Genomic DNA, 22,396 nt, shown 5'->3' on the forward strand with positions numbered 1-22,396 from the left:
GAAGAGAGAGAAGGAAGGACAGAAGGGAGGGAGAGAAGAAAGAATAGATGAAAGGAATGAAGATGGGAGGAAGGGAAGGAAGGAAGAATGAATAGAGGGAGGGAGGGAGGGAAGAATAGATGAAAGGAAGGAAGGTGGGAGGAATGGAAGAAGGAAGAATAGGGAGGGAGGGGAGGGAGGAAGTGAGGGAAGGAAGAACAGATGAAAGGAAGGAAGGTGGGAGCAAAGGAAGGGAAGGAAGAATAGAGGGAGGGAGGGGGAGGGGAAGGCAGGACAGGAGGGAGGGAGGGAGAGGAAAGGAGGAAGAATAGATGAAAGGAAGGAGGGAGGGAAGAAAGGAGGAAGGAAGGAAGGAAGGAAGGAAGGAAGGAAGGAAGGAAGGAAGGAAGGAAGGAAGGGAGAGAGGGAGGGAGGGAGGGAGGGAGGGAGGGGGACAGAAGGAATCAGCCCAGAGAGCCACCCCCCCCCCGTTCTGCTTGGCCTGGAAAGGCAGAGGAGCCAGGCCTGGCACCGGGGGAGCTGAGGCTGCGTGCCTGGCATACAGAGCCCCTCTCTCTCCCTCGAAGGGGAGGAAAAACCCCAGCCCAGCTCCAGGCTGCTGTGGCTGGCAGAGGAGGAGGGGCGCCGCCTGGCGGTGGCAGCGAAGAGTGGCAGTGGCAGGGAATTCCCCCGACCCTTCTTCCCTTTGCTTTTGGGGCCCTTCCTTCCCTTCCCCAAGTAGCTGAAGTTTCCTGCTTGGAAAGCCAGGCAGAAAGGCACCCAAAACAGAGAACAGTCACCAGCTCCATCAGAAGCCATTTGGCACACTCTCTGGAGCCTGCTGCCTGAATGGGGAGAGTTGGGTGGGGATGCTGGGTGGCCATCTGAAGGGTGGGAGAGAGATCATGGAGGGAAGAGGGGGGTCTCCAGTCCTCTCCATCCCCTGCAAGGAAGACCTTGGGCTGCCAGCTGGCAGAAACACCCCAGGGCTTGCCTTCCTTGGGGTCTTTCATTGGCCCCCTGCCCCACTGGGCATCATTGTCCCAAGAGGAAAGCAAGCCTTGGGGTGGGCATCCTCAGTGCCCCTCCTAGAAGAGGGATGTGGCAGGGATGCAGGTGCCAGGATGCCCTGCTTGTGGGGCATAGAAATGAGTTTATGGGGGGGGATGAGGGATGCCTTTCCTGGGGCGAGGAAGAGGATGATGAGTGAATGGATCTTGGAAGGAGGGAGTTTGGAAGAGCAGCCTCATCTCTCCCCCCCCCCCAGCTCCATTGCAGAAGCTCTCCTTCCCTCCCTCCTTTCCTCCTTCCCTCCTTTCTCTCCTTCCCTCCTTCCCTCCAGGGTGGAGCAAGGCAAGCGGAGGGGAGCAGGAGCTGCTGAGCATCTTCTCCGCGGTGCCTCTGCCTTGGCTGGGGGGATGAGAGCTCTTTCCCTGGACCCCCCCAGGACCCCTTCTCTGCCCCCCTGCCTCCTGATCCCATAGACCCCCTTCATGCTGGGCAAGCTCAAGGCTGGGGAGGGGGCAAGGGGGGCTCTGGAAGTTGTGATGCCAAGGGGCAGCTGGTGGCCCCCCTTCTCTGCCAGGGCCTGAAGGGGGGAGGACCCCAAAGCATCCCCTGGACACCCCCCACCACCATCACCACCAACGATCTTCTGGCCACCAGGTAAGGAGAGGGAATGGGGTGGTTTGGGGTGCCTTAGGTTGGCACAGAGATGGCTTCTCTTTCCTCTAGGGATCTGGAGAACAAAGTTCCCAGATCAGATGAGGCTCCAGGAATGGGGGTCCTTAGAGGGGGAGGAAGAGGCTGGGGAAAAGGATCCCCCCCCAAAAAAGAAAACCAGAGAGAGGGTCTGGTTTTGAAGGCAAGGCTGCAGGGATCACTAGGATGGGCAGAGGAGGCATGGGAAGAAATGCAGGGACCCAAAGATGGGGGGCAATGGGGAATCATTTTGAGCAAGAGGCAAGATGCTCTCTCAGATTTGGTCCCCCTCTTGAGATTTTTTTTGGAAGAGATTTCTTTGAAAGAGAGCTGAGGATCCAGTCACTTTATTTATGTCTCTCTCATTCATCCATTGATTCCTCTCTCATTCATACATTGCAGGTCTCTTAGCATTGCCCTCTTCCTAGTTCCCTCTACAAAGCCCCCCTCCGCTGTCCAGGAACATGACAACCAAAGGTAGTGGGACCTTGGCACCTTGGCTGGATCTTTGGGTACCAAGGGTTGTGCATCTGGGGGATTCCCTTTCCCCCTATCTCTGGAAGGTTCCTCTTCTGCCCCCCAACCTCTAGGATGAAAGCCATAGTGTTTAGGGAAACTGCACCATGGCAGGAGGGGTGAGGAAGGAAGATGGGGCACGTGGGCACACCGCTTGGCACACAAGGGGAGCCAGGAGCCAGACAGGACACGCTCGCACTGCCTTGTGCCATGGCTGCCCAAAGAGCCTGGCACTGGACTATGCGGGGGGCACACTCGAAGACAGAGGCTTGTTCACACAACACAAACACCCTGCTTGTGTGAAGGCTTGCTTGTTTTTGTAAGCAGCTTCTTTTTTTGCTTTCCAGCATGTGCCCCTGGCACTGCAGATCGGTTGCGAGTGCCGACGTGGTGCTGGCAGCATACTAAGCATGGCACGTTGGCATTTGTGCATCCACACACACAGGCATGGCCGCTCACAGGAGTTTATCACTCGAAGGAGATCGGGAATCTATCCCATGAATATCCCGGGGAAATCACGTAATGGTGCGTAACGATTCAACACAACGTCACACAAAACCTGCCAGCAAAGCGGTCACAAAGAAGCATTAATGCGCATCTTTTTTCCTTTCAAGATTTCAGCAACAATGCATTTCTGATATCACTTTATTTATGCAATTGCGTGTGATAATCACTCATGCAATTACTCGCCATTTTCGCTTCATTTGCGGGATGCTTTAAATACACTTTAATCTCTCTTTAATGTTGAAATCAGCCCCAGTGTGAAAAACAGAGTCGTTGGAAGAGACCCCAAGGTTCATCCAGTCCAATCCATTCTGCCATGCAGGAACTCACAGTCAAAGCATCCCTGAGAGGTGGCCATCCAGCCTCTGTTTAAAAACCACTAAAAAGGGGACTCTACCACTCTCCAAGGTAGCATCTTCCACTGTCAAACATCTCTTACTGTCAGGGAGTTCCTCCTACTGTTGAGGTTGAATCTCTTTTCCTGTAACCTGAATCCAGTGCTCCGTATCTTAGTCTCTGGAGCTGCAGAAAACAAGCTTGCTCCATCCTCAATATGGCATCCCTTCAAATGCTTAAACAGAGCTATCCTATCACCTCCTAACCTTCTCTTCTCCAGATAAACATACCCAGCTCCCTACGTCTCTCTTCAGAGGGCTTTATGGTTTCCATACTCTTCGCCATTTTGGTTGCCCTCCTCAAGACATGCTCATGTTGGCCTTCTGATCTGAACCCCATGTGTTGTGGGCTAATGAGTTAGGCCCAAACTATGCATAATGTCTTGGGGAGACATAGCTTGAGACAAGAAGGCAAAGGAGATGGGAGAGACCCCATCATCGTCTGAATTCTTAAAGGGCTGCATGCAAAAAAATCCCTCTATCCAGAAGGCTGGAACAGTTTACCAGGGCATGGATAGAATGGTGCCAGTGATCCAACCTGTGCCTGGTGCTTCAGGGCCGGCTGGCCCCACGTGGCCTGGGACTGGATGGATGCAACATTACTGGCCATGTCCCAGCCAGTCGCTTCCTTGCCAAGGCATCCCTGTGCTGCCAAGGGCCCTGGGCATATGTCACTTCCTTCACCCCTGTCCGGAAGACTTCTCAGAACGCCAGAGCCTGGCATGGGGTTTTCTGCTGAAGCCCCCTTGGCAGAGGCTGCTGACACAGCCAGTGGCTCCATTCTTGGACAAGAACCAGTACGGCTTCAGTCCATGTTGGGTGAAGAGGACAATTATACACGTATTAAGAGAGCCAGCAGAGTGCAGTGCTTTGAGCGTCGGACTAGGACTCTGATGACCAGGATTCGAACCTTAGCTCAGCCATGGATCCCAGGCAAGTCACATTCTCTCAGAGAATGGCAAGGGCAACCCCGTCTGAAGAAACCTGTCAAGAAAACCCCACAATAGGTTCATCTTAGGGTTGCCATAAGTTGGAAATGACTTGAAGGCATACAACACACACATATTATGCAAACAGAAGGGTACAACTAGAAGCGATCAAAAGGCTACCCAGTTTGATATGTTGCAGGCATGTTTTGTTGTGTGTTTATGTGTGTAAAGAAGCAGCACAAGCCATCTTCACAATAACAATGTCTCAATTGGTTGCCACATGTACCCCTTTGGTCCCTTATTCCACAGGACCATAGCTTGTGTTTTCAACATTAGGGCTCACTGCAAGTGCGTTACAAAAGAGTGCTCTTGAGCATGTGCAAAGTTCTCACTCAGCATTGTCCCAGAAGGCCTTTTATTTGTTGGATGGGGAGGAAAGTGCTTTCAGATCCCAAAGTGTGGCTTCTAGATAGGCTTTATTTGAATAGAAGAGGAGCATATTCTATTACAAGCTTAAGTGAGGAACATATTAGACTGTATTATGCACATTTCATATTAATTGTCAGTTGGGTGCTAACGCTATTTGTACATAGGTTTGTTATAAAACTTATATCTTTTCCACATGTCTATTACTGGGATGTCTTATTATAAAGAATTGTACAGTCAGCCCTGCTTATCCACGGATTCAAGCATCTACAGCTTGAAAATATTTTTTAAAAAGTATAAATTCCAAATAGCAAACCTTGATTTTCCATTTTATATAAGGGACAACATTTGGCTCTGCCATTATATTTAATGGGACTTGAGCATCCACGGATTTTGTTATCCACGGGGGATCCTGGAACCAAACCCCAGCGGATAACAAGGTCCCACTGTAGTTCATATTGACTATCCTACTAGTAATATGATTACAGAATAGCCTTAACTTGCTACCTAACTGCGAGTTTCAAACTACAGTACTGTATTGCTATACCAGGGTTGTTGTTGTTGTTGTTGACTAGTTATTCATTTGAATGGCACGCTTTTCCATTCAAGAAACAAAGCCTGTGGTCCTCCTGGGTCAGTTGCTGCATCTTGCTCCTGCTCAGATCTCTCACGTCCACGCATTTTTATAGACAGAAAAACATCCTCGCTGTGGCCGAGGGTTACTTGTGCATGGATGCACACGGGCAGCCTTTCCCAGCCATGCATTTGATATGTCAGCTTGTTAGCTGCGTTTCGGTCGCCTTTCCCTTTTCTATGCCCATTATCCGTGGGATCCTGAACCGCCGGCTTTGGAGAGCTAATTTATTGCAGGCTCATGAGGGCTGAAAGGGCGAGCCTTTCCAACACATAGATGTTTCCTCAGTAGTCCTAGTCAAGACACTCTCACAAATCCTAGGTCTGCTGTCTGTGTGCTTTGCTTGCCTTAAGACATTCCCTTTGCATACTTGCTCCCTAAAACCTGTGCTTCTTTCTTCCTTTTGCGGTCCTGCACCTTCAAGACCTTTCCGAGACTCAGGGTGACCCTATGGCAAACCTACAAATCCTCCCAATGAACGAAGTGTGTCTCTTTTCTCCCTGGAGTTGGCCACTTCACACTAGCCGGGTAAGCTGAGTCAGATCTGACTAGCTGTGCCTACCCACTGCAAATAAACAGGCGCCACATCCCACATGGGTGTTTGCTGTATGCTTGGTGAGAAACCCTGAGCGCCTTTTTGCAACAGATCCACCATGGTAAATGGATGGAAGCACAAGAAGGATGTTTTCGAGCCAGATGTCAAAGGAGGGCGGGCAACGCAGTGAACGGACAGGGCACATTTCTGCCTCTGGGATGTTCCCGGATGGTGCCAAAGAGCCCTCCAAAGAGATGCCAACACTTCTGAGTTTTTTGGGGGGGAAAGATGTTTAGGTTGCTTTTTCTGTTTAATATTAAACATTGCATGGATGCTTTGCAAATTGCAACCTATTTTAGAGGCGAATCGCTGCTCTTGAAGGTTCCCAGGGGAGGCATTTCCACTGTTCTTATTTCTTCCAAGGGAAGAGCAGGCCACGAAATCAAAACTGAAGTTCCCCCCCAAAACATCATGCCCACCCTCTGCGAGAGCGGCAAACAGCATCTTTGTTTTTTACCTTAAAAGTGGAAGGTTTTGGTCCCCCCCCCCTTTTTTTTTTTTTGCAAGAATACCTCAAGCCAGGAGAATGGATGGAAAAATCAGGGGCCCGGCCTAGACAACAGAAAGCAGAGTAGGAAAATCTCTCCCCACATTTCAAATGAACAGAATCAATACCAGTGCATTCTCCCTAACTTGCCAGCCTCACCCTAAAAACCGTTAAATCCAGATTCGGAACTGCCTTCCTGCACTAATGGGGTTGTATGTGTCTACCCTCCGGGGCCAGGGCAGAAATCCATGCCACTTTTCACATCACCAAATATTTTTATTGTATTTTTCAGGGAAGGAGGAATGGCTAGCTAAGTGACCTCCCAGGAGGAAGGCAAAGAGAAGGAGAATAATAGGGGGATCACTCCTTCTTCCTCTGCAGCCCAGGACAAGCAGCCGTGGGATTACAAGCAGGGATTACAATATGCCAGATTGCCTGGACAAATGGACGCAAGGGCCGATTTAGGACAGAGACGTGTCGGGAAGGAAGGAAGGAGGCAGGAGAAGGTGGCACAGAGAAAGAGGACCAGGGCTTCTCCAGCCTGATTTGGGCTTATGTCTGGTACACTGCCTTAAAAAAATGTCCCCAAATTTATTTTCTTCCTCATGGTAGCCTTCTCTTTTCCCCCGGTGAACCATCTCCCAAACCCACTGATGGGGGGGGGGGAAGGGAGCTGTGGGACAAGGAGATCCCACTTCAAGTTTCATTATGTATTTATTCTAAATAGAGAAATTAATTTACTAAATGAATTCTTTCAGCCTCCCCTCCAATAGTTTTTTGTGGGTTTTTCAAGCTATGTGGCCATATTCTAGAAGCGTTTATTCCTTACTTTTTGCCAGCATCTGTGGCTGGCATCTTCAGAGAAGGCTGTCGTTCTCTGAAGATGCCAGCCACAGATGCTGGCAAAACGTCAGGAATAAACTCTACTAGAACATGGCCTGATAGTCCGAAAAACCCACAAAAAACTATGGATGCCGGGCATGAAAGCCTTCGACTTCTCCTCCAATAGTTTGGAGAATAGAGACAATTGGATGTGACTACCTTGTTAGATGGCTGTGATGGCATACAGTAGGCTAACCTGACTTTGTGCTGGTTGAAGGAGACGGGGATTTATAGTTCAACCCATCGGAAGGACATCGTGTTGGAAGAAAGTTGATATACCTGAGGTCAGGGAATTGTCAAATTTGCAATCTGTAAGCCGCTCGGAGAGCCTCTGTGGCTTAAGAGCCGAGTATAAACACTCTAAATAAATAAATGTGAAACAGATGAAACATGGTGCTATTAATTATATATTACTATTAAAAATCTGCCTCGTATTTTTAATTTTCCCAGCACAGCCACAGATATAGAGAGAAAGGCTCAAGCAATCTCTATCAATACAAAACCATGACATTACGTTCCTTTCCTGGGGGGGGGGGGAATTTTGGTTCAGTGAAGCAGCTTCCGCACAACACACACACAGGCTGCATCCTCACTGTGGAAATAATCCCATTTGACACCTCTTCAACTGCCGTGGCTCAGTGCCATGGCATTCTGGGATTTGTAGTCTTGTGAGATATTTGGATTTCTCTGGTGCCACGGCTGGCTAACTGCAATTCTCACGATTCCATAGCATTGAGTCATGGCAGTTCAAGTGGTGTCAAACCGGATTATTTCTGCAATGCAGATGCAGCCACGGACTCACAGGGGTCGGGAAAGTCCTGCTTGCCTGCAGGACTTGGAATGGAAGCCCTCTCATTTCATGAAGGAGTGTGTGGTCCTGCAGGTGCGGCTGAACCACAACTCTCCTTGACCCTCCCCTATACAGCAATTGGGAGTTATAGTCTATTGACATCTGGAGGTTTCCTCATATCCCTTCTCATGTCATGACCGTTTGCTATGAGGACTCTGAACAGAGGGTTCCCTGCAGCATAAGAAAGATGGCCACTGATGCTTTGCTTAAAAAAAAAACACTCGAATTTACCAATTTATATCCTATAATTGCAAACTTAGAAAGATGGGAACTTGAGGGCTAAATTCAATTTCAGATAAGATTTGGAGGCTGTATCTCGGTAATGGACGGGACTAAAAAGGACTGGGGCCAAATATGCCAGCATGTTTTATCTCAGCCCTTTTATTGCCAGTACCTATGCCAGGTAAACTAAAGCACAGGCTTGCTAGAGACGTTAACCACAATATAAAGGGCTTTTTTAGTTATGTCACTAGGAAAAGGAAGAACAAGGTAGGGTTGCTGCATGGAGAAGATGGAGAAATGATAACAGGGGACATCAAAAGGCAGAACTATTCAACAGCATCTTTGCCTCGGTCTTCTCCCAAAAGGAAAACAATGCTCAACCTGGGGGAAATGGAGCAGATGATGCAGCAGCGGAAATGCAGCATAGAGGTAATCCAGGAACACCTAGCTACTCTAAATGAATTCAAGTCTCTAGGGTCAGATAAACTGCATCCAAGGGTATTAAAAGAACTGACAGAAGTAATCTCAGAAACGTGGGCAATAATCTTTGGAGAACAGGAGGAGTCCCAGCAGAATAGAGGAAGGCAAATGTTGTCCCCATCTTCAAAAAAAGGGATAAAAGGAGGTCCCAATTATTACTGCTCAGTCAGCTGGACATAAAAACCAGGAAAGATTCTAGAGAAGATCATGAAATGGACACTCTGGAAGCACATAGAAAGGAATGCCATGATCACTAAAAGTCACGATGGGTTTCTCAAAAACAAGTCAGGCCAGATTAATCTTATCTCTCTCTTTTTTAATAGAATTACAAGCTTGGTAGATGAAGGGACTGCTGTGGATATAGTATATCTTGATTTCAGTAAGGCCTTTGACAAGGTCCCCCCATGATAGTCTTGCAAACAAGTTGTAAAATGTAGGCTAGACAATGCAACTGTTAAATGGATTTGTAATTGGTTGACCGGCTGAACCCAAAGGATGCTCAGCAATGGCTCCTCTTCATCCTGGAGAGAAGTGACCAATGGGGCTCCACAGGGTTTTATCCCAGGCCCAGTTTGCTATTCAACTTATTTATTGATGACTTGGGTGCAGAACAGAGAGTCCCTAAGTGCAGTGCTGCCGCCAATTCTAGGGTTAGGGACCACACACCAACCGCATGGTGCCTAACCCTACCACGGCATGGCGGCAGAATAGTGGTGGTGTCCCGTCCATATGGACACTGCCATTTTGATGTAAGCGACATGCAGCATCCACACATTGCCGCATGTTGCTTACATCGCGAGTGAGACAGTGCCGCACTTGCGATGTCACCCCGGCGCCGCAAAAAGAACCTAGAAATACCAGATTCTTTTTACTCTGGAGGGACGGTGGCGGTTTGGGGGCTGCACCATCCCTTCGGAGTTAAAACTGGCGAATGCAGACTGCTGTTTCGTGGTGGTCTGTACTGCCCCTTGGATGAAGGAATAGATGGCATGTTTATCAAATTTGCAAATGACATAAAATTTGGAGGAATAGCTAATACCCCAGAGGACAGGATCAGAATTCAAAATGACCTTAACAGATTAGAGAGCTGGGCCAAAACCTAGAACACTGGGATTGCCTCTATGTAGTAGAGGACTATCCTCCTTGGTGCAGGGCATATAGCCACCAAGCTTATAGAATTTGTGACCAAAAATAAGTTGACAGGTAAAATGATGGTTGCAATTTTTCTGTAAACACTGCAGGAATCTCCTTCTCTAAGATTCCCTGCTCCCCTCTAAAAAGGTTCGAGTTTTAGAGTATAGAAAATAAAAGTACAAGGTAAAGAAACAGTGTACAGAATAGGTCTCACTCCTTGGTCCAGGAAAAACATTCAGAATCTTTTTTATTTTGCCAATCCTACTTCCAGTTCTCACACTCCTTTCCCAAGCCATCAAATGGTCTCCTGAGATCATTACATAATATTATAGCATATTAGCATTCGTCAAGAATGCCATCACCTGGCACTGTGCAATAACTGTGTTTAAGAAGTACGAGGAGAGTTACGGCAACTTGGGAAGCGTTTGGTTTTTACGATGCCGCTTTGATTCCTCTCATCCGCTTTCCATAACTAATGAGCAGCATTCACAAACTGTGTATTCCAGATGAAACAGGGATTGTTCACTTTGTGACCTGAGAAATGTTGTTGCTGAAGGCAAAGCAGCAAAAAGCCATCCATCCATCCATCCATCCATCCATCCATCTTATCCCACTCATCTATTCAAGTCAAGGTGCCCAGTATCCCCAAACCAGCTGCTTTTTAATGTCCATTGATTTTGTTAATTGTTAATAATGTTAACTAAATGTTAATGTGGCATAGTGGTTAACAATGTTAAACTGGGACATGTGAGATACTAAAACCGTGGAATCAAGGGGAGGTGGCCGGAGGACTTGCCCCAAAGGCGCTCTGGCGGCGCACCTGCGGAGGGAGGAGGCCGGTGAGAGCAGCCTACTTAAGCCGGCTTGCCGGCACCCGAAGGAGGACGCCGCCACACCCCCCATGCCACCGGGGAGAGCGGCGGCAGAAATACCCCTGGTTTGTGCCCTGGTACCCTTGGGGGGTTTTTTTTGGGGTTTTTTGTATTTGTGGTAACTCTGGGGGTTGGAGGGTTAATGTTGTTTGGATATCGCTATTGTTGTTATGTAATATTGGCTGTTTTGTGATATGCATTGATATTATACTGATAACTGTATTGTTGCCTTTGTATTGAGATGTATTGCTATTGATATTATGATGTATTTGAATATGTAGTGTTATGTTATTGTTATGCAAATTGTTGTAAACCGCCTTGATTAATTTGTTTTAGAAGGGCGGTTATACAATAAACCTTATTATCTATTATTATTTTATTCAAATCTAGCCCCAGCTCAATGCAGGATCTCCATCATGGTTCCCAAACTTTGGTCCTCCAGGTTTTTGGACCTCAGCTCCCAGATCCCACCCAACATGGCCGGCAGCCAGGAATACTGGGACTGAAGTCCAAAACACCTGGAGGACCCGAGTTTGGGGATCACGTTGCTATTGCTAAAATATAAACTGGTTTTGGAACATAAGGCAGACCAGTAAGAGCTGAGCTGGGTGTCTCATGAAGGGATTTTTACACACACACACACACAAACATCCCTTTCATGAGACACCCCAGCCCAGCTCTTTCACTTGCTTCTGTAGTGTGAGCTGTTGCACAGTCTCTTCTTCTTGAGCTGGTCTCTGAAAGGGAATGCAATAGTAAACTGGCCATCATTTCCATTAAAAACACCCAGACTCCAAACAATACAACACTTTAAGATGTTAATAGGATGCTTAACCCTCACTGCAGATCAAGTCGCATTTATCATTCGCAGGATTTGCAATCTGCGGTTTTGGAGAGCATGGGGAGGGCCCACGGAAGAAGGCCTGAGCGCACTGACATTTGCCTCAGTGTGTACTTACGCATGAACGTCTGCACATCAAGGCACCGCAGACCTGCCCTTTACTTTGTCGGACTTGAGAGAACAGCTTCTTATTGGATATACAACACTCACTAAAACAAAATCTCCCAACCTCTCCCAAGAGGATGGAGTAAAGCAACAGCAGTAGGTAAAAGCGTTGTGGACCAAAGGAAAGTGTTGTCTAATCGAGAATCCTCTTCCTTCTGGGTCCTCCTGACCAGATGTTTCTGTAAAGCCACAGCTAAAGCCACAGCCTTCCTCTTGATCTTTGCCCTTCTGGACTCCCCTCTCAATATTAAAGCTTTTTTTAAAATAAAAACCTTTATTTTATCTTCATTTACTGATCTGGAGCCCGAAGCCTGATATAAAGTTTGCATGCGCTTTGAAATATCTATATATAAGTATTTGTGCATGTTTGTGTTGTTGAAGCCTGCGCAACTCCAAGCTATTGCAGGTGTCTGCAAGGAGTTCTTTGCGCATGTTTGAAACCACAACATGCAGTGTGTGAAGACCTGGTTTCTTGATCTGCCCTAGATCTCACAATTTGAATAACAGAATCATAGAATCGTAGAGTTGGAAGCGATCCCAAGGGCTATCCAGATTCCCGTCCAACTCCTTGCCATGCAGGAACTCTCAGTCAAAGCATCCCCGACAGATGGCCATCCAGCCTCTGTTTAAGACCTAAGGAAGGTGTATTTTGTCTTTGTTGTTGTAGATGAGACATCTGCAAGACCCCTATCCTCCACTGGTCTGCTCAAGTCCTGCAAATCCATACCCATACCTCCTTAAGAGTCCATCCATCTAGCATGCAGCCTTCTCTCTTCTGCTTCTCTCAACCTTTCCTAGCATTATTGGTCTTTCCATGAGTCTTGCCATCTCCTGATGTGGCCAAAGTACGACAGCCTCCGTTTCGTCATCTTGGCTTCCAGAGAGATTTCTGGTTTGATCTGCTCTAGGACCCATTGTCTGACTTCTTGGCTGTCCATGGATACACAGCCCTCTTCTCCAGCCCCACATCTCAAATGAATTAATTTTCTTTCTATCTGCTTTCTTAACTGTCCGACTATCCCATCTGTATGCGCGATAGGGAATACGGTGTATGATTCTAACTTTCATGCTCCGTTGGGATTCTACGTTATAGGGCATTTTCTAGTTCTTTTATAGCCGCCTCCCTATACTTAAACATCTTATGATTCTTGCCTGCAGTCCCTGCTCGATCAAGGTTTGTCCTGATATGGGATATTTTTACTATTTATTTCCTCACTGGGTCGAATTTGTGCAAATTCACCTTAGGTCTCCCATAAGTCAGAAAGACTTGAAGACACACAAGGTTGAGAAAATGGGATTTGCACAAGTGGGTTCCAAGGATGAGTTGGATTTGAACCCGGTGTCTCAAAGTCTTCATCTAACGCTCAAACCGCTTTCTACATTGGCTCTCTTCCACAAACCCAACTTGTTTAGTGTGCATTTCTGTGGGTCTGCTGTAAATGCCAAGGCTGTTGTTGGCGCTAAACATGGGGGTTGGAACAACTCAGGGATTGCAAATATTGAATTAATATTGGATTAAGAAAGGGTCTCTGCTCTGCTTTTGTGTCACCATGTGTGTGTATGTGAGGGATGCAACTCATACCTTCTCTCCTTCTCTTCCTGGGATTGGGAGGTGGGGAAATGGGATATATTATCGGCCTCGGTTGATGCAGAGCGCTGGAGAGGAGGGGGAAGGGGATGCTCAGCTTCTCCTCTTTGCCGAAAGGCGGAAAGAGGGAGGGAGACCGGATGAGAAAGAGCTCCTTGGACATGTTTTTGGCCCGATTTCACACAGTCTCAAGCCACGGACCCCAAGAACTGCTTTGGGCTCCAGCAGGTTTACAGCAATGGCTGTGTGTCTCTGTGTTGTGGAAGCAGCACTTCTCCTAACCTGTCATCCCCAGATGTGTTGACGTACACCTCTAGACTTTTTGTGGGTATTCGATATGTGGCCTGTTCTGGAAGAATTTATTCTTGATAGTCAGAGGTTTCCTGGCTGCTTGCAAACCCTTCATGGCTGTCTGCCAGAATATAGGGCCAATTAGAGAAAAAAAGATGTTAAGGTTACAGATTCCCATCCGCTGCTGTTGTGTGCCTGCAACCATTGCCAACTCATGACAACCTCATGTGGGTTCTTCTCTGTAAGATTAATTAGGGGAGGTTGGCATTACCAATCTCTAAGGTTGAGAGAGAGAGAGACAGTGCAGTGGTTTGGTGTGGCTATGACTTTGGGACCAGGGTTTGATTCCTAGCGCAGTCAATGGAAACCCACTGGGTGACCTTGGCACTCTCAGCTTCAGGGAAGGCAATGGCAAACTCCTCTGAACCAATCTTGCCAAGAAAACCCCAGATAGGTCACCAATGGAAAAACTTGAAGGCCACCGACAACAACAGTGTACATACCTGGGGATGCCAGGTTGGGGAGGCTGCTGTATCTGTTAGGCAAATATCAAGGATGGGAAGGAGTTTGACCTGTAGTCCCCTGCAAACCCAGCCAAGCCGGTTCGAAGGCTTGCCTTACTTGTACGAACCGGAGAGGTTTCAGCTGCATATGTGCCAGAATATGCTAGGGCTCACCCAACTTCAGGCTGTTCGCTCATATTCAACAGGATAAGTTAGGATTTTAAACAAGGAGAAGGTGGGATCGGCTTAAATACATAAACGAATAATAAATCCATAGTTTGTCTGGTTTTTTCAGGCTATGGGCCATGTTCTAGAAGAGTTTATTCTGACGTTTCGCCAGCATTGTGGGCATTCGGCATCTTCAGAGAAGATCTTTGTTGTGAAATGCCAGGAATAACTCTTCTAGAGCAGCCACATAGACTGAAAAAACCCACAAGAGACATGGGTGCTGGCTATGAAAGCCTTCGACTTCACATTGAACAATAATCCCTTTGAGTCCCAATGATGACTGATGCATGATGATGATGATGAGATGTGATGATGATGATGATGATGATATCCCACCCTTTCCAAGACTGGGACAGGGCAGCGTACAACATAAACAACACCATACAGTTTAAATACATTAAAATGCATGCTCAAAATAACTAAAACAACATAGTGCCCCAGGCCATCCCTTGGTACCAAAGGCAGAGATTAATTAAATGAAATGAATATAGTAATTAACATAAATTCAAAATGGGGGGGGGGGGGGAATGTCCAGACGCAGGCTGCTGCCACACTGCAGAATGAATGCATTGACACCACTTTAACTGCCCAGTTTGCTCAATGCTATTGAATCTGGGATTTGTCAGGTGTCCATGTGCCTGTTTGCTTAGTGTGCTGTCTGGGTGATGCTAGCTCTGGGTGGGCAACATAGCCCCCCGGCTCACCCTTTATGGGTTTTAACCATCTTTAAACCAGATGTAGATGGGCCACCCATTCGGACCACTACAGGAAGATGGCCCTTCTTTGGCTCCAAATAGAAGACATGTGGCCACCCTGCTTGGATTATTCCTGATGGGAGTTGGAGTCCAAAGCACTTTTTGGTTCTTATTTCAAACCAAATTTGGACTAGAAAGCTTTTCAAATAGAAGACTGGGTCCTTCTGAACATCTTCAAAAGAGGACTTTTGCGTGGCAGCCACTGTTGTTTCACCCTATTCCTCCTGTTTGGTTCTACTTTGGCTCTTCAAAGCTCATTCCATCCACTGATTCATTATTCTTGAAAACACTTCTAGCCCACAAAAGAGAAACACAAAATTAGATGTGCTTTATGGCAATCCCTGACTCCATTAACACCTCTTACCATCCCCTTGGACCAAGACTCATTTCCATTCATACTCTTGGTTGAGTCTCTCACCCCTCTCGCTATTTCACAAGGACCTAGGAATGGAGGCTTTAAAACCATCTGTGCTTGCGTCCCTGGGACTAACACTCTCCTTCCACTATGTTGTGATGTGACATTTTCAATGAGAATGGGGTTCATTTTAAGAATCTGTGTTGGACTGTGCGGAATATCCCAAGACCACACACACCTCCTTGTAGAGAGAGATGGAGATATGGGCCCTCCACCTCCTCACAGCCATGGATGTGTGATTATGGAAGCTACAGTCCAGAAACTAGAGATCCAAAGCTGCTCATATTAGTAAGCTACTTGCTTGGGCATTCCATATTGTGCTTTACACGTCCGAATGCCTGCCGTGAGCCATTGCCTCAGTAACACTATGCTTCCCCACTTACAGGTTTCATCTTTGCCACCATGTCTCGCCTGTCTCGTCTAGAGGCTTCGGCATTTCTATTGGCTTTGTTCCTGCCCTCACGCTGGCACAGTAAGTGGAAACATGGGTCCACCTGGGACGGGGGCGGCCTCTCCGGATGTGGCAACCATCAAAAAAGAATGCTGGAGGCCCACGAGTGCCAGAAGGGGTGATCTTGCCATGTGGCTCCCCAGAACCTTCGCTGGGTGATAAAATAGCAAGAGCCATTTCTACTTTGTGGCACTGATCTATATGTTCCTGGGTATGTCCATTATTGCTGACCGCTCCATGGCCTCTATTGAAGTCATCACCTCCCAGGAAAAGGAAATCACCATCAAAAAGCCCAACGGGGAGACAACCACAACCACCATCCGCATCTGCGAAGCGACTGTCTCCAATTGACCTGATGGCTTTGGTTTCTTCTGCACCTGGATCCTTCTTTCCATCATGAAATTGTGGGCCACGGCTTCCACGCTGGAGATATGGGGCCCAGCACCATCGTCGGAGCGCCTGCCTTCAACATGTTCCTCATTATGCAGTCTGCGTCCATGTGGTCCCCGAGGGTGAGATCCGGCGCATCAAACACCTCGAGTTTCTTTGTTACTGCCGCCTCGGGCATCTTTGCCTACATCTGGTTGTATCTCATCTTGGCCTGGTTCTCTCCTGGTGTAGTTCGAATTATGGGAAGGCTCCTCCTTACTTTTCTCTTCTTTCCTTCTGCGTGGTTCAACTTGGGTGGCGGACCGCGAGACTACTCTTCTACAAGTACGTCCAGAAAAAATATCGAGCTGATAGGCCAGAGGCCTCATAATCGAGACTGAGGGTGATACTGGTTACCAAAATTGGAATGAGATGGATAACTCACTAAAGAGGGTCCGAAGTCTCGTAGATGTGGGAAAGGACCAAGATGACGAAGCCGTCCGGGACATGGCCCGCACTTTGAGGGACCTCAGCAGAAAACACCCAGAAAAGGACATGAGACACTTATGAGATGGCTAACTATCATGTGCTGGTTGCAGCAGAGAAGAGCAGAGCCTTCTACCGCATTCAGGCTACCCGCATGATGATCGGACGGGAATATCCTCAAGAAACATGCAGCTGACCAGGCCCGCAAAGCAATAAGCATGCAAGAGTGCGTGTGAAGAAGACGAGTCGGTGCCAAAGTTGGCTTTGAGCATCAATTACCAGTGCTTTAGAAATGTGGCTCCGTGGTGCTGACTGTGGCTCGCCGAGAGGAGACCCAGGCGTGTCACAATGCGGGTGGACTTGTACTGAGGACGGGACAGCCAAAGCGCGTTCTGATCTGAATTTGCAGAAGGCACATGGCTCTCAAGCCAGGGGAGACCCACAAGGAAGTGCGAGTTGGAATAATTGACGATGACATTTTTGAAGAGGATGAATATTTTTATGTCCACCTCAGCAATGTGCGGGCTTCCTGGGCTGAACCGGGGCTGAGCCTCCCCCAAAGCTTGCCTTGGCCTTCCAAGATGGCGACGTGACCTCTTTGACGATGACCATGCTGGCATCTTCACCTTTGAGGGCCGCTCCATGCGGGTGACGAGGGGCGTGGTGCCGTGCGCATCAGGTGCTGAGGACCTCAGGGGCCCGTGGGAGTGGCCATCCCCTTCCACACCCCGAAGGCACGGCTAAGGCTGGAGGGACTATGAGGAGGTCGCCGGCAAAGTGGAGTTTCAGAATGACGAACCATGTAAGAGACGGGGAGGGATGGATGGAGGGATGCTCATTTGGGGAGTTTAAGGGGAAAGTATGTGTAGAAACCTGTGAGGTGTACAGTTGGCCTCCTTATCCACGGACTTTTTATACTGGATCAAGCATCCACGGCTTGAAATTATTTTTAAAAAGTATAAATTCCAAGTATCAAACCTTGATTTTCCCATTTTATATAAGGGACACCATTTGCTATGCCATTGTATTTAATGGACTCTGAGCATCCCCGGATTTTGTTATCATGGGGTTCCTGGAACCAAACCCCAGCGTATACCAAGGCCCCACGTTATAATGCAATATTAGGTTAAGAAGATCTGTTTGCTATCGTTGATTTAATATCCGGGTTAATCAAATCTTTCTCCGGAATGGGACAAGACAACTCACATCAAATTCAAAAAGTATAATTAATCAACATTATCATTAACATTAATAGTAATACTATTAGAATTTACATTTTACACTGCTTATCAGTCACAAGATGGGTGCTCATTTACCAACCTACGAAGGATGGAGGGCTGAGTTAACTTGGTGCCTCTGGGATCAAACTCACAACTGTGGCTGCTGTACTGGCATTTAAACAACTGCGCCATTGACATAATAATCACATAAAAATCTTATTAAAAACTGTAAATTAGAACTTCCAAACACTACAATTATAGTTTGTTGTGGGTTTTTGGACTATGTGGCCGTTCTAGAAGAGTTTATTCCCGACGTTTCACCAGCATCTGTGGCTGGCATCTTCAGAGGATGTGGCATGGAAGTATATATCCCCACGCTCTTCCATGCCGCATTCTCTGAAGATGCCAGCCACAGATGCTGGCGAAACGTCAGGAACAAACTCTTCTAGAACATGGCCACAGAGCCCCAAAAACCCACAACAAACTACAGATGCTGGCCATGAAAGACTTGACCTCACACATTACAATTTGTTGTTATTGTGGTTGTTGCGAGCCTCCGGTCGTTTCCAACATACGGCGACCTTAAAAGTTTTTATAATGGGGTTTTCTTGACAAGATTTGTTCGAGGAGGTTTGTCATTGCTTTGCCGGAGGCTGGAAAGTGACTTAAAATGGAAAGAAAAAAGAAAAGAAGTATAACACATCCTTTTGAAAGTTCTTCTGCCACAACATTAGGAGCCAAGGCAAAACGAAAGGTCTCTGTCTGCTGGTGGAGAGAACAGACAGGGAGCCAACTTATGATCGTATTAAGATTGATGAAACAAATATTAAACTAATGTGCTGAACATTAATTAGCTCAGTTTTTTAAAACAACTTCAAATGACTTCAAATTGGAAACATGGATTTTTATTCCAAAGTAATTGACTATTGAAACCACCTTCCAAATTTAATTAGGGGTAATTATTGGTTTTGTGGCATGGGTTTGCATGTTGGCCACATCTGGAGACTTAGATTCGATTCCAGCTGGCCATGAAACCCACTGGTTAACCTGGACAAGGCACACCTCTCTCGCTCAGGGAAGGCAATGGCAAAGCCCCTCTGAGCAAACCTTGCTAAGAAACTCCATGATGAACCTTGGGTCGCCGTAGTCGGAAATGACTTGAAGGCACACAACAACAAGGACGACCAGTCTTGGTAGTAACATAATAGTGGAGGCAAGATAGCATCCAGGGAAGTCAAATAGACACTTGGCTCTTGCATTCAAGACCTCTGTGTCCCTGCTCTTTTTTATGTATAGTCCTTTGCCCTCTTATGTTAGTGGCAGCACAGATTGGGCTCAAGGGAAAGGGCACTTAAAATGGGCACAAACTATCATCAGCAAAATAGGAGTTGTGCCCAATATGGAGGCATCTGGGGCCTCATTCCCATTACCAAAAAAAAAAAAAAAAAAAAAAAAAGGTTTGTGATCCATCGCTGGCTTGATTCGACAGCGGAGTGTGGTTCCCACTACGTTTGCCCCGATCATTTTTCCTCTGTGAAATAACCCACTTGTGGTTCACATTCCAAACGAATCAGTTAAAATGGACCCGCTCCAGCTAGCCAAAGGGCAAATGTAAATGATTCCGATCCGCATCTGGTTCACACTTGCGCAGAATGATTTATCCAAAAAGGCGCGGAAAACGTCAGTGTCAAAAAGACACGGGTTGAATGGGCCTAGTGCATCCCCCCTCTCCTCCGAATCACTTCAAGTGGAACCAGGGTGATTTGAAACTGTCAAACCGATTTGCGATCGGTTTAAAAGGTAGTGGGAATCAGTCTCCATCCTCCATGATGGAGCAAAACTGAATGTAGTACAGGTATATTTAGCTGGAAGAGAAGGCTGGAGATGGTATGATCGACCTGTTTGAATATTTGAGGAGTGTCATGTTGAGGACCTTCATGAGGTTAATAAGTCAGAAACGGGATCAAAACTAACAAAATCAAATTCAACAGGAGAGATGCAGGATGCTACACTTGGGCAGTAAAAATAAAATGCACATATATTGATGGGGGACACCTGGCTTAACAAGACTACATTTAGGAGGAGTCCTCTAGTAAACCACATGTTGAACATGAGTCAACAGACAATAATGCATGTGAAAGGGATCTAGGAGTCCTATTAGACCACAGTTGAATATGAGTCAGAGTGTGATGCAGCAGCTAAAAAGGCCAATGCAATTCTAAGCTGCATCAATGGAAGTGTAGCATTTAGATCAAGGGAAGCGTAGTCCCACTCTATTCTGCTTTATCAGCCTCATCTAAAATAATACTGTGTCCATTTCTGCACATCACAATTCAAAAGGTTGTTGAGAGATTGGAGTGTGTCCAAGGAGGCAACTAAATGGTGAAGGGTCTGGAACCATGAAGCCCTATAAGGCAGGCCTTAGGAGCTGGGTATGTTTAGCCTGGAGAAGAGAAGGTTAAGAGGTGATATGACATCCCTGTTTAGTATTTGAAGGGATGTCATATTGAGAAGGGAGCAATCTGTTTTCTGCTGTTCCAGAGAATACGCCCCGGATCCTGCTCTTCATTTCTCTCTCTGTTTTGAGGTCCACTTAGGCTGCTGCTACCCTGCAGAAATAAATCAGTTGACTCAACTTTAACTGCTGCGGCTCATGCGATGGGATTCTGGGATGTATTATAGTTTTGTGAGCTATTTAAGCCTCCCTTGTTTGTTCTGGTGCCACAACAAATTACAAGTGGGTCTCCTTCCTGAGAGGTCTTTAAACAGGTCTGGATGGCCATCTGTCAGAGCTGCTTTGATTGAGAGTTCCTGCATGGCAGAATGGGGTTGGACTGGATGGTCCTTGGGGTCTCTTCCAACTCTATGGTTCTTGATTCTACACATCCCAGGATTCCATAGCCGTGAACCATGGCAATTTGAGCAGTGTCAATCGCTTATTTGTGTAGTGTGCCAGCAACTCAAGAAGGATTGTGGAAGGATATTTGCTTTACCTTGTCTTATCTAAGTGGGCAGATATAGTACAGTAGGACTGGCTAGACAACTCCTGCTTTTTCCTCCGTGTGTAAGCTTATTACTTATTGATATATGTATGCTCCAACGCCTAAAAAAATCTGTGTTTCCCCAGCTCTCTTTTGCCATCTTCTCAGTGCCAATGCTGCTTTTAAAAGCTTCCAGATAGGCAAGGGTTGAGGAGGAAAAGAAGGGTGCTGTCTGTCTATAAACAGACTTTGCACAACGAAACATCTTTGCTGAGACATGCCTCTTTGGTGGATGCCAACTGGTGACACCCAGGTGTCACCCAGACTATTTTGTCGGAGAGGTTTACCTGTTCATCTGATACCAGCTTGGCACCCGACGCAGCCTTTATAGTCCTCCTTCTCCTGCATTAGCAATTGCTTAATTTAAATTTTTATCTCTGCTTAGGGCATTGGGCTATCGTTCCATAGGAAATTTACTGGCTTAATATGCTGTTTGTAGGGTTTTTAACTGCTTTTTATTGGTTTCGATTATTAGGGAAGAGGGTAGTAAGCTGGGAATTTGCTCGCCGGCTGGGTGAGCAATGTCTGTAATAAGCAACCAAACCAATAAAATAGGGTTGAAGACCAAAGTTTGCAGGTTTCGGAGGGATGGGGTTTGGAGAATGCATTTGCTCTATTGCGGCTCCTTACACATTTAATAGATAATGCTAAGCAACAACATGGTAACCTGACAATAATAGTGCAATGGGCCCTTGGTATCCATTGGGGTTTGGTTCCTGGACCCTTTGTAGATACCAAAATTGGTGGATGCTCAAGTCCCATTATAAACAACAACATACCAAAATTGTGTCCCTTCTATAAAATGGCAAAACCAAGGGTTATGTATATCTTTTTGGAATATTTCCAAACTGCGGATGCCTGAATCTGTGGATATGGAGGGCTGACTCTACTAACAATACCCATCCAGGACTGGAGATAGTCTGAGACTCACAGCCATGTAGCATCCTATATGTAATTCAGTTCCTGGTATAATGGTCCACCTAAACCAGTGTATATAATAAGACAGGCTAATGATGGAAATTTAATGAGAGCTGGAGCAAAGATAATTGGGTTTTGCAACAAACCTATTTAAAAGGCAACGTACACATTGTGTAAATAGAATAATAGAATCATAGAATTCTAAATAGAAATAGAATCATAGAATTCTACCCAACTATTGATGGATAAAACAGAGTTTGGGAGTAGTGGTGATTTTGGGGTTACTCTTTATCCTACTCTGGAGTAAGTTTTTTTTCTTAACATTACTCCTACTCCTTTGAAAAACATCTTACTCCTTACTCCGACTCCTACTCCCAGCCCCAGGGAAAAGCCTTGGTTGCTTTGCAAGGCCGGCATTCGTATGTCTGTCATTCTTTGCCTCCCAGTCCCTTCCTCAGTGCAATATCATAAAATTGTTTTTTGGTGTTTGCATGTACAATATAATAACAGGAATAAGGA

At 46.6% G+C, this 22,396-nt stretch overlaps 1 pseudogene; it reads left to right on the forward strand.

The window, feature by feature from the left end:
• The first annotated feature begins 1,323 nt into the window (after positions 1 to 1,323).
• The window catches only part of LOC121915036, a 39,129-nt pseudogene continuing 18,056 nt past the window's right edge, over positions 1,324 to 22,396 (forward strand).

This window comes from Sceloporus undulatus, chromosome 9 (genome assembly GCF_019175285.1).
Source record: "Sceloporus undulatus isolate JIND9_A2432 ecotype Alabama chromosome 9, SceUnd_v1.1, whole genome shotgun sequence".
NCBI classification, from domain to species: Eukaryota; Metazoa; Chordata; class Lepidosauria; order Squamata; family Phrynosomatidae; genus Sceloporus; species Sceloporus undulatus.